Here is a 13,258-nt window from a genome sequence, read left to right as displayed (position 1 = left end):
TCATACTTACTCAACAGCAAAACCAGCGCGACTGTAGATCCGAGTCCTGCAATTCGACTTATTTTTACATGGCTTAGGCCTATGACCAGGGTGGGACATTTAAAAAAAAAAAAAAAAACACAGGTTAGGTGTATTCAGGATTCTTGGAACATTAAATGAACACACAAAATGTGACTACTTTTAGATTTTTGGTGAATTAAATGTAAAATATGCTAATATGTTTTAGGTGGTTTGACACTTTACTCAAACAGTAATGACATAAGACAGGCAAATGGGAGTAACAGTGTGGAGGTTGGAAGCAGGGACTGATCCCGGTTCTCAGGTGGAAATGATGCCATATGATACCTGCCAGGGAGTGTTACCACTACCCCAAGGCTCTGCACAGGAAATAGCCCTGCTAGTATTAATGGTTGTTGGCAATGGGTAACCAAATCATAGATTGCAGTCTCCTTGGCCATAGACTGCTTGCAAAGTAAAGACACAAGCATTTTGTAAGAAAATCCTGCTTGCTCCCCAGGAGGGTTGGCCACGCCTGGTCTATGTTTCCCAAGTACTAGGTGTTTGAAAATGTTCTTGTTATAAAAATGAATTTCTCTAAATCACCTAACCTCAAGAAAAATATAATGAATATCAATATTCAGGTGGTTCATGCCTACCTGTTGAAGATCCTTGCCATGATCTTACTCTACATAGACAAAATATGTGTTTATGATTTGTGAGTCCCCTTACCATGTCTGCCTAGCATGTGCACAATACTAAAATGTCAAATTATATTTGATTCTAGGAGCATTTAATATCCAATGCTTATTTGTATGACTTATTCAAAACGTCCATGAACGGCTGCAAAAATACATTTCTGATGGCAAAATTGTGAAGAAGTGGAATAATAAAATAAGTGTGGGGAATAACAGGAATGTTCTTGCTGACAAGCACACTAATTACCATATTTTAGCCCATTGTTAAGAATTAAATTGTTCCACTGATCAGACTAAATATTAAAATCTCCTGATGACAAGATGACAATCTGCATCTCACCCTAACCAAATAATTGTTCTATTTATTGTCACCCCTCTAGAAACGTATACTTTTGGGTTAGAAAAAATGGTTAATTGTTACAAATCAGGTCACCCTACCAAACTTCCCTGCTAATACATACAGTAGGTCTCTGTCTGCTGCCTTTTTGGTTGTCTCAGCCTAAATACCAATCACCAAACGAGGGGACAAATTTACACGTTTTTAAAATGTATTTCACCTTCCTTGAACTAGACAAGTCAGTTAAGAGCAAATTCTTATTTACCTCGGCCAAACCCGGACAACTGTGCGCCGCACTCTGGGACTCCCAATCACAGCCTGATGTGATGCAGCCTGGATTCAAACCAGGTACTACACCTCTTGCACTTGTGACTTAGACCACTGCGCCACTCAGGAGCCCCTAAATGCATGTTTGGATTAAATCGACTTTAGTACATGCTGTCAAAAGGCTGCATTCTGCAATAGGGACGGGAGTAACAGCAACCTAAATTTGTTGACAACGTTGTACATAAAACTACGGAAGTCCAGAGAGGTCATATGAATAAAAAATTATTCCCTTTGTATGTCGAGATCACAATTGAATTATCTCATGATCACGACAAAACAGAGTTATGTTGTCTAGTTGTTTAACAAGATTACCTAGCTAGCTAGTTCGCTTATAAGACTAGCCAAGTTAGCTATGTTTGCTTGCATGTGATTGACTGTGGTCTTGGGGGTGCCTGGGAGACAGTGCTGCATGTCAGGCATGTTCACTGCTTAAATGCCCCATGAGGGCTTAGTTCCCCCATGAGCTCTTAGCTCAAGGTAAGGGACATTTAGCTTGCTAACATTCTAACGTACAATATAAACGGATAATGAGCTCCAAACACAAATGAAAGCATGGTGTTAGCATGAAATGTACCATCGCTAAGTGTGGCAAGCAATAAAAACGTATGCACTGATCGACCGTGGCCTCTGCTGCCTCAGCCATACTGTCAATCTATCATCACTACGCCCACTCCTATTTATAGTTTATCTCGTGATCTCGACAAAGTAACTTTTGTTATGTCTTGATCACGAGAAAATTATCTTGTGATCTTGACAAAACAACTTTTGTTATGTTGTGATCATGAGAAATAATTTGATCTCGACATAACGAGGGAATCTTTTTTTAAATTCATGAGAAGAGGGTCAAATGCGTGTTTCACGGCCAATGCGGGAGAGTTGGCAGCTCTGCTACTTAGCCTACCTGATGCAACATGTTTACAGAATGGGGATAGTAGGCCTACAGAGTACCACAGTAAGTCATAATATCCATAAAACTGAAAGGTCAAACAGGGAAATGGTTCCAAAAACATTTCTCCAATAAGGGATTTTAGAAACAATTAAAATAAAGGTTGTGTTTCGTGTAGGCTTACCCTGGTGTGATGTTTTGATAACCTTGTAAATCTCTCTTGGATATCCTTGATACAATTAGCATTTTCGATTCTAAGAGTAAATGGAGCTGAATATATTGATAAAAGTAACCTTATCCGAGAGGGATTTACATGGTTATCTGAACGTCATGCCAGGGTAAGTCTACACGAAACACAGCCCTTATTTTAAGTGTTTCTAAAATATCCTATGGGATAAAGGAATGGTGGAAAAATGATTGGAACCATTTCCCTGTTTGACCACAAGGTCAGCCGACGCTTGGCATTGCGCATGATGATCTTAGGCTTGTGTGCGGCTGCGGAAACCCATTTCATGAAGCTCCTGACTAACAGCTCTTGTGCTGATTTTGCTGTTTGGAACTTGGGTGTGTTGCAACTGAGGACAGACAATTTTACTCGCTACATGCTTCAGCATTCGACGTAGACATTTCCACTTCACAATAACAGCACTTACAGTTGCCCGGGGCAGCTCTAGCAGGGCAGAAATTTGACAAACTGACTTGCTGGAAAGGTGGCATTCTATGAGCTCTTCAGTAAGGCCATTCTACTGCCAATGTTTGTCTATGGAGATTGCATGGTTATTTGCTCGATTTTATACACCTGTCAGCAATGGGTGTGGCTGAAATAGCCAAATCCACTCATTTGAAGGGGTGACCACATACTCTTGTATATATATTTTTATTTTATTTAACCTTTATTTAACTAGGCAAGTCAGTTAAGGACAAATTCTTATTTACAATGACAGTCTACCGCACCAATCCTTAACCTGGACAACCCTGGGTCAATTGGGACTCCAAATCACAGCGGGTTGGGATACAGCCTGGAATCGAACCAGGGTCTGGTTCTGAGATGCAGTGCCTTAGACCGATGTGCCTTAGACCGATGCGCCACTCGGGAGCCCCATATATAGTGTATGTGTAAGCCTATGTGACCAATAAAATGTGATTTGACCCACGCACACTGTAGGCCTACTGTGGGAGAATCTCAATTGCATTCTCCTCACATCCTCTCTCCTCACCGCTCAAACTCCATTGTAGGAGAAGATCAGAAGGGAGGGACTGGCTTCCTCATCCAATCGGTTTTGAGAAGGAGGCTTTTGGATGATGGTGTGTGTGTATACACAATATGGACAGCATATGAATAGAAAGTGTGTGTGTGTATATGTGTGTTTTATAGTTGCTCTCGATTTAAGTAGGCCTAATCCTACCAGCAGATGGCTCTGTTGATACTGTAGTATAGGTTTTGTATGAGAACTGGATGACAACATTAATTTACATTGAATAAACTTGATTTAGGCTAATAATTAAGTGTGTAGCCTTAATTACTTATTAATATACAACATTTTAGATAGGCCTTTACATAAAACAAAAACGACACATTTAGGATACCAAAATAATAATCTCATTTTAATTTTCTTCACTTTCGGCTAGTGTGCCTTGTGCCTGCTTATAATATCTCTATTACACTTATGCCGGTACTCGTGCGATATCACTTCAAAGCGTAAGGCAAGGTGGTTACAGCAAAAATACTTAGTCATAGAGAAATTATTATCATAGAACGTCCAAGATCCTATCAACATCAGGAATGTGGATGATGCGAATGCTCTGCTGCGGTGCTCACTTACAGATTAATGTATGCACCCCGGGGAGGGACTAGTTCGCTCGTATTTCTAATGTAGGGACTGTCATAAGGCTTCTCTATCCGCCGAATAGCAAGAGAAATCCTCTCCTAAGACGTTTACGTCATGGAAGATAGGCTACATTTCCATATGCACTTCTCATAAACACCAGTGAATTAAAACATTAACGGAGCTTTTTTTTCCTCAGACACTAAACCATATCATTCCTCAAGACGCCGCGAGATCACATTTCCGACATCTACGGTAAGAATGCCTCTTCTTTGATGATGACTGTTATTCATATGCCAGCCTGAGCCTCGTTAGTATAAAACCAATTGAAATTGTATTATTGAGATATCACTCTAATGTAGGCTAACCATAGCCCACCCAATCATGTTTGACAATTAAATCCGCGTCAACGAGCTCTGTAAATAGGCCTACCGCATTAAGGCTAACGTTATATGGCAGATGTCAAAACATTTATTATCAGATTGTCCATGTAGCCTAGATATATTGTGTGCTGTCTTCGAATGCAACATGAATCAATCGATATTTTGCATACCGCTGTTCCTTACATTGGCATGAGACAGAGGTTACCCCATGTAGGCAACGCCTACACACAGCCATACAGTAGCAGCCTACGCTACAGTAAATGTGGGTTAGTGGAGCAAGCCCGCGCCTCTTGCTCCCACCAATAATATTCACAAATGCATTCATTGATAACGTTTGATAACTGTGAATCTAAACATTTTTAAATGGCACATTTCTGAGCCTTCAGTAGCTCATATTCACCAGCAGTAGACTTTCACAAACAGGGCCGGCTCCAGGCAGAAGCGGTCTCTTTGGGCCCCCGCAACTCAGTTGTGGTCTCAATTTACAGTTGAGAGTTAGAATAGGAGAGTACACAAAGTTCAAGTTCAGAATTTGGTTGTGCATCAGAAGTTGTACTCTTGTTTTGTCAGCTACTGATAGTCACTCTATAAGCCATGTCAGCTACCCATTATTAGATTGGTTAGTTAGTCAAGCCAATTATCTACACATCTAGTAAACATGCCCTAATACGGACCGGGCACACAGGGCACATGCCCAGGAGCCCTGACATCCAGGGGGTCCCCATTTTGATTTTGTGAGTTATCTCACTCAGATATCATTAATATGGCATAAGTCGTGGCAAAATGTGTAGAATTGCAGGAAATTTGCTTTAAAACTGCAAAAATGTCTCTCCACCCGATGGCAAAATATGTACAATTGCAGGAAATGAACTTTAAAAATGTACATTTTTCTCTCCGCCGTCAAGAGGGGGACCACAACAATACTTGCCCGCTTGATGGGAGGGCCTCAAACAAATATTGCTTAGGGCCCCCAAAAGGCTAGAGCCAGCCCTGCTCACACCTTCAGTGAAGGAGGTTGAGGTTAGTCCACCTGGTCTAGACAGAGTTGTGAAGGGGTGAGGAGCAGAGAACACATTAATGCATATTTATTAGTAGGCTACCCAATACCGCAGGTTGCCTAATGTCTAGCTGTGCGTCTAAAAATGTGCTTGATACTGTAATTGTTAGGGGTGCAGTAGATATGTTATTTGTCAAATAAGTATTATACAAATGATTTCTCTTAATTTTTATTGTCAGTTAAGAACAAATTCTTATTTAGAATGACGGCCTACACCGGCCAAACCCGGACAACGCTGGCTGGGACAATTGTTCGCCGCCCTATGGGACTCTCAATCACGGCCAATTGTAATACAGCCAGGATTCGAACCAGGGTGTCTGTAGTGACACCTCTAGCACTGAGATGCAGTGCCTTTGACCACTGCGACACTTGGGAGCCCCAAGTACATAAGGACATGGAATTGTGTAAATACTTCAGCAATAACTTGTACTCAACTCTGCATATGTTTATGTGCTCATCAGTGAGGTAATGTTGACTTTTCCATCTTGTGCATAACAGGAGCCTGCATTAAGCCTATCAGACAGCTTTCGGGGGGATTGGTTGATTGAATGAGTGAGTGAGTGGATTTGTTTGCATACCTTTCTAAAAATCCGATCCTCTTAACAAAGGCACATAATTGAAAGGATATACCATATGCAATGAGTAATTGCTCTGTGTAATGTAAGGAAAACTCTATTAGCCTGTATAACAGTAAATAGACTATGCGGCCCCATTTGGCAGTAATTGGTCCATTATTTGATGTAGGCCTAGCATTCAAATGAATCAATGTTCTCATGCATGAATTATAGATGTTGTTCATTCACAAAATCAGTGTAATGTCCTTCAGCACTATCCCTGATCAAATGACCCAATAAAGCTAGATAATTTTAGACTGATATACAGGCGCTTTATCCAGAAGTCTATGACTAATTTATTGGCTGTGACATTCTTTTTCAACCTGGAGATATGTGGGATGGAATTAGATACAGTGTGTTGCGCAAATGGAGATGATTCATTTCATGATTACTTTTTTTCCCCATGTCAAGAATTCACAGTCCGGGGGTTGGTAATCACTTCAATAGCAGTGTCTTGCAGGTTTGTCTTTTGCTCAATTGCAATCCAGTTAGGCTGCGTTTAGACAGGCAGCCCAAATCGGACAGTTTGTTTTTGCTAATTGATCTTTTGACCAATCAGATCAGCTTTGAAAATGTGATTGGAGCCTTAAATACTTTATCTCAGACATTTCAAACAAATGGCATAATACGTGTATTTTGTGGGGAACTTGGACCTTTGCAAATGCGTTGTATTCCCATGGAGTAACAACAATACCCTTCATGCTTTTGCTTGGACAAAATATTTTACCAACTGGTTTCTCCTCAGCATTCAATATGCTATGTCTACTCTTACAAGAAAGCAGAAGGAAAGGCTGATTGAAACAGCTTAGCAGACATGTCTATTGGTTTGAGTTTCCTCAAAATGGTTTAGCATTGAGTAAGCTTACAGTTTCTTCAGAAAGTATTCACACCCTTTGACTTTTTCCATATTTTGTTATGTTACAGACTGTATTAAATTGAGATTTGGTGTCACCGGCCGACACACAATACCCAATCATGTCAAAGTGCAAATATGTTTTTAGCCATTTTTACAAATTAATTTAAAATTAAAAGCTGAAATGTCTTGAGTCAATACGTATTCAACCCCTTTGTTATGGCAAGCCTAAAAATGTGCTTAAGAAGTCACCTAATAAGTTGCATGGACTCACTCTGTGTGCAATAATATTGTTTAACATGCTTTTTGAATGACTACCTCATCTCTGTACCCCACACAGTGCAGTCGAGCAGTGCATTTCAACCAGTAAGACCAGGGAGGTTTTCCAGTGCCTTGTAAAGAAGGGCACCTATTGGTAGACGTGTAAAAATTAAAAAGCAGACATTGAATATCCCTTTGAGCATTCTGAAGTTATTCATTAAACTTTAGATGGTGTATCAATACACCCAATCACTACAAAGATCCTAACTCAGTTGCCGGAGAGGAAGTAAACTGCTCAGGGATTTCACCACAAGGCCAATGGTGACTTTAAAACTTAGAGTATAATGGCTGTGATAGGAGAAAACTGAGGATGGATCAACAATATTGTAATTACTCTACAATATTAACCTAAATGACAGAGTGAAAAGAAGGAAAATATCCCAAAACATGCATCCTATTTGCAATAAGGCGCTAAAGTAAAACAAAACAAAAATGGCAAAGAAATTAACTTTATGTCCTGAATACAAAGTGTTATGTTTGGGGCAAATCCAACACAACACATCACTGAGTACTACTTCATATTTTCAAGCATAGTGGTGGCTGCATCATGTTATGTGTATGCTTGTCATCGGCAAGGACTAGGGAGTTTTTTAGGATAAAAAAATGGAATAGAGCTAAGAACAGGCAAAATCCTAGAGGAAAACTTGGTTCTGTCTGCTTTCCAACAGCCACTGGGAGACAATTGCATCTTTCAGCAGGACAATATCCTAAAACACCACAAGGCCAAAAATATCCTGGGGTTGCTTACCAAGACAACATTGAATGTTCCTGAGTGGCCGAGTTACAGTTTAGACTTCAATCGTCTTGAAAATTCATGGCAAGACTTGTCTGCCTAGTAAAGATCAACAACAAACGTGACAGTTTGAAGAATAAAACAAATAATAATGTGAAAATATTGTACAATCCAGGTGTGCAAATTTCTTAGACTTACCCCGAAACACTCACAGCTGTAATAGCTGCCAAAGGTGATTCTAACATGTATTTACTCACGGCTGTGAATACTTACAGTTGAAGTCAGGATGTTTACATACACTCAGGTTGGAAGCATGACCGCAAGACCTCAGAAAAAAACATTGTAGACCTGCACACGTCTGGTTCATCCTTGGGCGCAATTTCCAAATGGCTGAAGGTACCATGTTCATCATACAAACAATAGTACGTAAGTATAAATACCATGGGACCACGTAGCCATCATACCGCTCAGGAAGGCGGCACATTCTGTTTCCTAGAGATTAACGTACTTTGGGGTGAAAAGTGCAAATTAATCCCAGATCAACAGCAAAGGACCTTGTGAAGATGCTGGAGGAAATAGGTACAAAAGTATCTATATTCACAGTAAAACGAGGCCTATATCGACATAACCTGAAAGGCCGCTCAGCAAGGAAGAAGCCACTGCTCCAAAACTGTCATAAAAAAGCCAGCCTACGGTTTGCACATGGGGACAAAATATCGTACTTTTTGGAGAAATGTCCTCTGGTCTGATGAAATAAAAATAGAACTGTTTGGCCATAATGACGATCGTTATGTTTGGAGGAAAAAGGGGGATGCTTGCAAGCCGAAGAACACCATCCCAACAGTGAAGCACGGGGATGGCAGCATCATGTTGTGTTTTTTTTTGTTGCTGTAGGAGGGACTGGTGTACTTCACAATATAGATGGCGTCATGAGGACGGAAAATTATGTGGATATATTGAAGCAACATCTCAAGACATCAGTCAGGAAGTTAAAGCTTGGTTGCAAATGGGTCTTCCAAATGGACAATGACCCCAAGCATACTTCAAAAGTTGTGGCAAAATGGCTTAAGGACAACAAAGTCAAGGTATTGGAGTGGCCATCACAAAACCCTGACCTCAATCCTATAGAAAATGTGTGGGCAGAACTGATAAAGTGTGTGGGAGCAAGGAGGCCTACAAACCTGACTCAGTTACACCAGCTCTGTCAGGAGGAATGGGCCAAAATTCACCCAATTTATTGTGGGAAGCTTGTGGAAGGCTACCCAAAACATTTGACCCAAGTTAAACAATTTAAAGGCAATGCTACCAAATACTAATTGAGTGTATGTAAACTTCTGACCCACTGGAAATGTGATGAAAGAAATAAAAGCTGAAATAACTCACTCTGCTATTATTCTGACATTTCACATTCTTAAAATAAAGTGATGATCCTAACTGACCTAAGACAGGGAATTTACAGGAATTGTGAAAAACTGAGTTTAAATGTATTTGGCTAAGGTGTATATAAACTTCCGACTTCAACTGTATGTAAATTGTATATTTCTGGGGGTGGGGTGCTTTGGATAACTACTGGCTGTATCCGAACAAGTGATGAGCATTTGGACCAATACTGGCTGTATCCGAGGCTCAGCCAATCATTCACATATAAATAGAATGCAGCATGCGACTGAAGAGAGAATAAACAATCAATTTGCTAGTTACAGCATCAGCGCCCGTTCTGGAAAGTGGAGAATGGAAAGGCAGTTTGCCAGTATAAACCTGTTTGGGTGCATTGAACCGCTAGCGGGACACCTACGACAACATCCGGTGAAATTGCAGAGCGTGAAATTCAAAATACAAAAATCGTAATATTAAACATTCATGAAACTACAAGTGTCATAAATCATTTAAAAGCTTAACTTCTTGTTAATCCAACCATGTTGTCAGATTTCAAAAATACTTTACGGCAAAAGCATACCATACGATTATCTGAGGACATGGCCCCACATCAAAATACTCTTTCAACCAGCACAGGCGTCACAAAATCACGAATAGCGATTAAATAAATCACTTACCTTTGAAGATCTTCCTCTGTTTGCAATCCCAAGGGTCCCAGCTACAATAGTATGTTCAATAGGGAAGATAAATAACGAAGGGCACACAACTCATTCACGCGCCAACAAGACTACTTTTCTAATGAGAGACACCTTGTAGTTTTTCCAACTACATGCTCATTTAAAAAAAACAAGCCTGAAACCCTTTCTAAAGACTGTTGACATCTAGTGGAAGCCATAGGAACTGCAATCTGGGTCCTATCTATTTGTATTTCCCATAGGCTATCACTGAAATGGCCTGTGACCTCAAGAATATATATATTCCACATGGATTTCGCCTGCCATATCAGTTCTGTTATACTCACAGACATTATTTTAACCGTTTTAGAAACTTCAGAGTGTTTTCTGTCCAATGCTACCAAATATATGCATATCCTAGCTTCTGGGCCTGAGTAACAGGCAGTTTACTCAAATCGAATTCTCCGTTAGCTAGCCAGAGAAATGTTGAGCAACATTAACCATCGTTACATCATCAGATGAGCTAATGCTAGTAACCTAATACTTTAATTCGCTATAGTTTTAACTGATATAGGACTGCTTGCTGTTCCTCAAGTTATAACGCGTTAGTTGCTTACTGGACCCTGGCAATCTGTGTGAAAATTTAACTAGCTAATGAACTAATGTTTTCCCCCTACAGTATGTGGTTAATTTTCAGAATGAGAGCATTAGGTGAAAATGGGGCATTGCTTGTTAAACAAGTAGATTCAGAGATCAAGCGAAGCTGGAGCTGTTTACTTTGGGCTTTGGCTTAAGCTGGATGTCACTATAGAGTTGAAACACGACACACTTTCCGTCTTTCTCACCTTTTCAATACAGTGGATGAAAAGGTGTATACTCTCTGCCTGAAAGAGATCAATTATGCCAACAAAGGTTATCATTCTCTGCTGGCACATTGTAGAACAGATGTCAACAGGCAGAAAGTGTAGAATGTAATAATGTGCAGTGTAGCCCAAATATATATATATATATATATATATATATATATATATATATATATATATATATATATATTTGTGTTTAACTTGACAGTAACGTGTGTGTGATTGAGGGGGATTATTCTATTTTTTACCCGGTGAACGTTATTTATTTTTTTGTAACACAACAAAATGTGGCGTAAATCAATATTAATACTTTCTGAGGGCACTATATACACTTCCTCTTTTTGACACAACTAACCAGTGACCACATTCAGGCTGAACCATCAGCTACACCCATGCATGAGTATGTCAAATGTTTTAAAAAGGGGCTTCCTGTCTTCATCTCCTTTTCTTTATCGGCACCAATTTGACAACACAGAATATGTTAAATACATGTGTAGTTGAATGAATCCCTTGTTGCTCTTATCTTGAGATACTCGTTGTTTACTACAGTTTGTTCATACACCGAAACACATACAGAACACGCCCATGGTTGCACAGAGTTGTTATATGAATTTCAAGATCCACTTCCATGCTCTGACATTGTTTGCTGAAAAAATTCAGATTGCAGTCTGTCTGAGAAATAATTCAATGGTTGCCATAGATGTGCAATTATATTACAGCTATAAAATCTCTTCCTGCTACCTTTACAGTCCCATCAGGCATGAGGCTGGACAATAGAGCATTAGGGTTGGATGGATGAAAAAGGTATGGTAGGGGAGGATGACAGGGAGAGATTAGATGAGAGGAAGTGGATATCGATAAATTGGCCATCTCTAAGTAGAATGAGTCCAGAGAGAGGTCAAACAAGCCATTTTCCATGCTAATCTGAAATGTGAATTGGCTGTAAACTCAATCAATCAATCTAATGTATTTCTAAAGCCCTTTTTACATCAGCCGATGTCACAAAGTGGTATACTGTTTAACATTCCATGATATGTTGTCAGTGTTATCAGATTTACAGACAATAACACTAGGGAGGACACTGAGAACCATGTTGACATCACTGTGTTTGCAAATGGCAGAAAATAAACAGAGGCTACCTCATCCATCTGTCATTATTCATATTTTAGAGTATGCAGAAGGGTTTTGTGTTTCAGTCATTCAAATCTTTGCAAAGATTGAGTTGCATAGTATTGGCAGGAAGTGTTAAGATGGCTCGTGTCATGTCTTTGGCTATGCCGGATTAAGTGATATGACATGCTATTCTATAAAATCCTTTCTCTGTAATTAATATTACCTGATTGAGCTAATCATGTCAAATGTAATTAACTAGAGAGTCGGGGCACCACGAAATAATATTTATAGAGCTGTTATCTTCCGAATAAACTCTTAAAGACCTAGTAATATATAGCAGTCAATATTAATCGTCACCTTAATTCAGTCACATCTGAAAGTTGTAAATTCTTGGTTATCTCCACGAACCCTGGCTAACAAGATGAATCAGCAATACAAAATTGGGTTTAATTATTTATTTACTAAATAGCTAACTAATCACACAGAATTACATATACAAAGAATGAATCATACCTTGATTACAAATTACGTCATAAAGGAAAACGTCCCTAGCGGATTGAACAGATATGACAGCTGGTTACACAAAAGAAAAGGGGCTGGGTTTGAGTGAAAGAGCGGAAAGACTGAGGGACAAAGGGAGAAGCTGTGCTATTGTAAATACAGTATCTTATGCATTCTAAATTATCGCCCATTTGGAAAAGGAAAATGCAATAAATATTTACTCTGAGGTTGGTGGTAGATGGAAGGCCGTGTTGCCAAACCGAGTCCTTTGTCCTTTGAAGAATGTCTCTGGTGGTCAATTGGATACGTTGTAGTAACATCATTGTGTGGTAGACAGAATACTCTGTCTGTTCTTTCCCAGCCCGCGTTTGCAGATGCTGTGGCTAACTCAACGGCTAGGAGGAATCACTTCTGTAGTGAATAAGAGTTCAAAGTTCATACCATTCACAACCAAAGCTCACACTGAGGTTGGCTTAGTTCTGTAGTTGACATGTTAGTCCTTTTAACGCAGAGGCTGCAGACCTCACGTACTTGGAACAGAAGGTTACATTTTCGTCAAAACTTTATATAGTGGAGCGAGAAGGGCGTGTCTGAAAAGTTTTATAACCCATGTCTCTTCACTGACTGAGCAGAGCCCTAACCCAAATCTCTCATTTGGAAGCTAAAATTACATTTCATATCCTCACCAATACTTTTAT

The 13,258-nt window shown here is 39.7% G+C and overlaps 1 protein-coding gene across 2 annotated transcripts in view; it reads left to right on the top strand.

Moving 5' to 3' along the window:
* The first annotated feature begins 2,179 nt into the window (after positions 1-2,179).
* Positions 2,180-13,258, top strand: part of LOC112253059 (protein tyrosine phosphatase receptor type E) — a 51,800-nt gene continuing 40,721 nt past the window's right edge. Inside the window, exons 1-2 of one of the 2 annotated variants that reach the window (XM_024424934.2) lie at positions 2,180-2,311; positions 4,271-4,326. The gene's annotated coding sequence lies outside the window, so the exon portion shown is untranslated. Of the gene's footprint in view, positions 2,312-3,971; positions 4,077-4,270; positions 4,327-13,258 lie in introns of those variants that run through there. The other variant, XM_024424935.2, reaches the window with a different exon arrangement.

This window comes from Oncorhynchus tshawytscha, linkage group LG06 (assembly GCF_018296145.1).
Source record: "Oncorhynchus tshawytscha isolate Ot180627B linkage group LG06, Otsh_v2.0, whole genome shotgun sequence".
In the NCBI taxonomy this organism is placed as follows: domain Eukaryota; kingdom Metazoa; phylum Chordata; class Actinopteri; order Salmoniformes; family Salmonidae; genus Oncorhynchus; species Oncorhynchus tshawytscha.
Note: the sequence above shows the minus strand (reverse complement) of the source record. Positions and strands in the feature narration are given on the sequence as shown.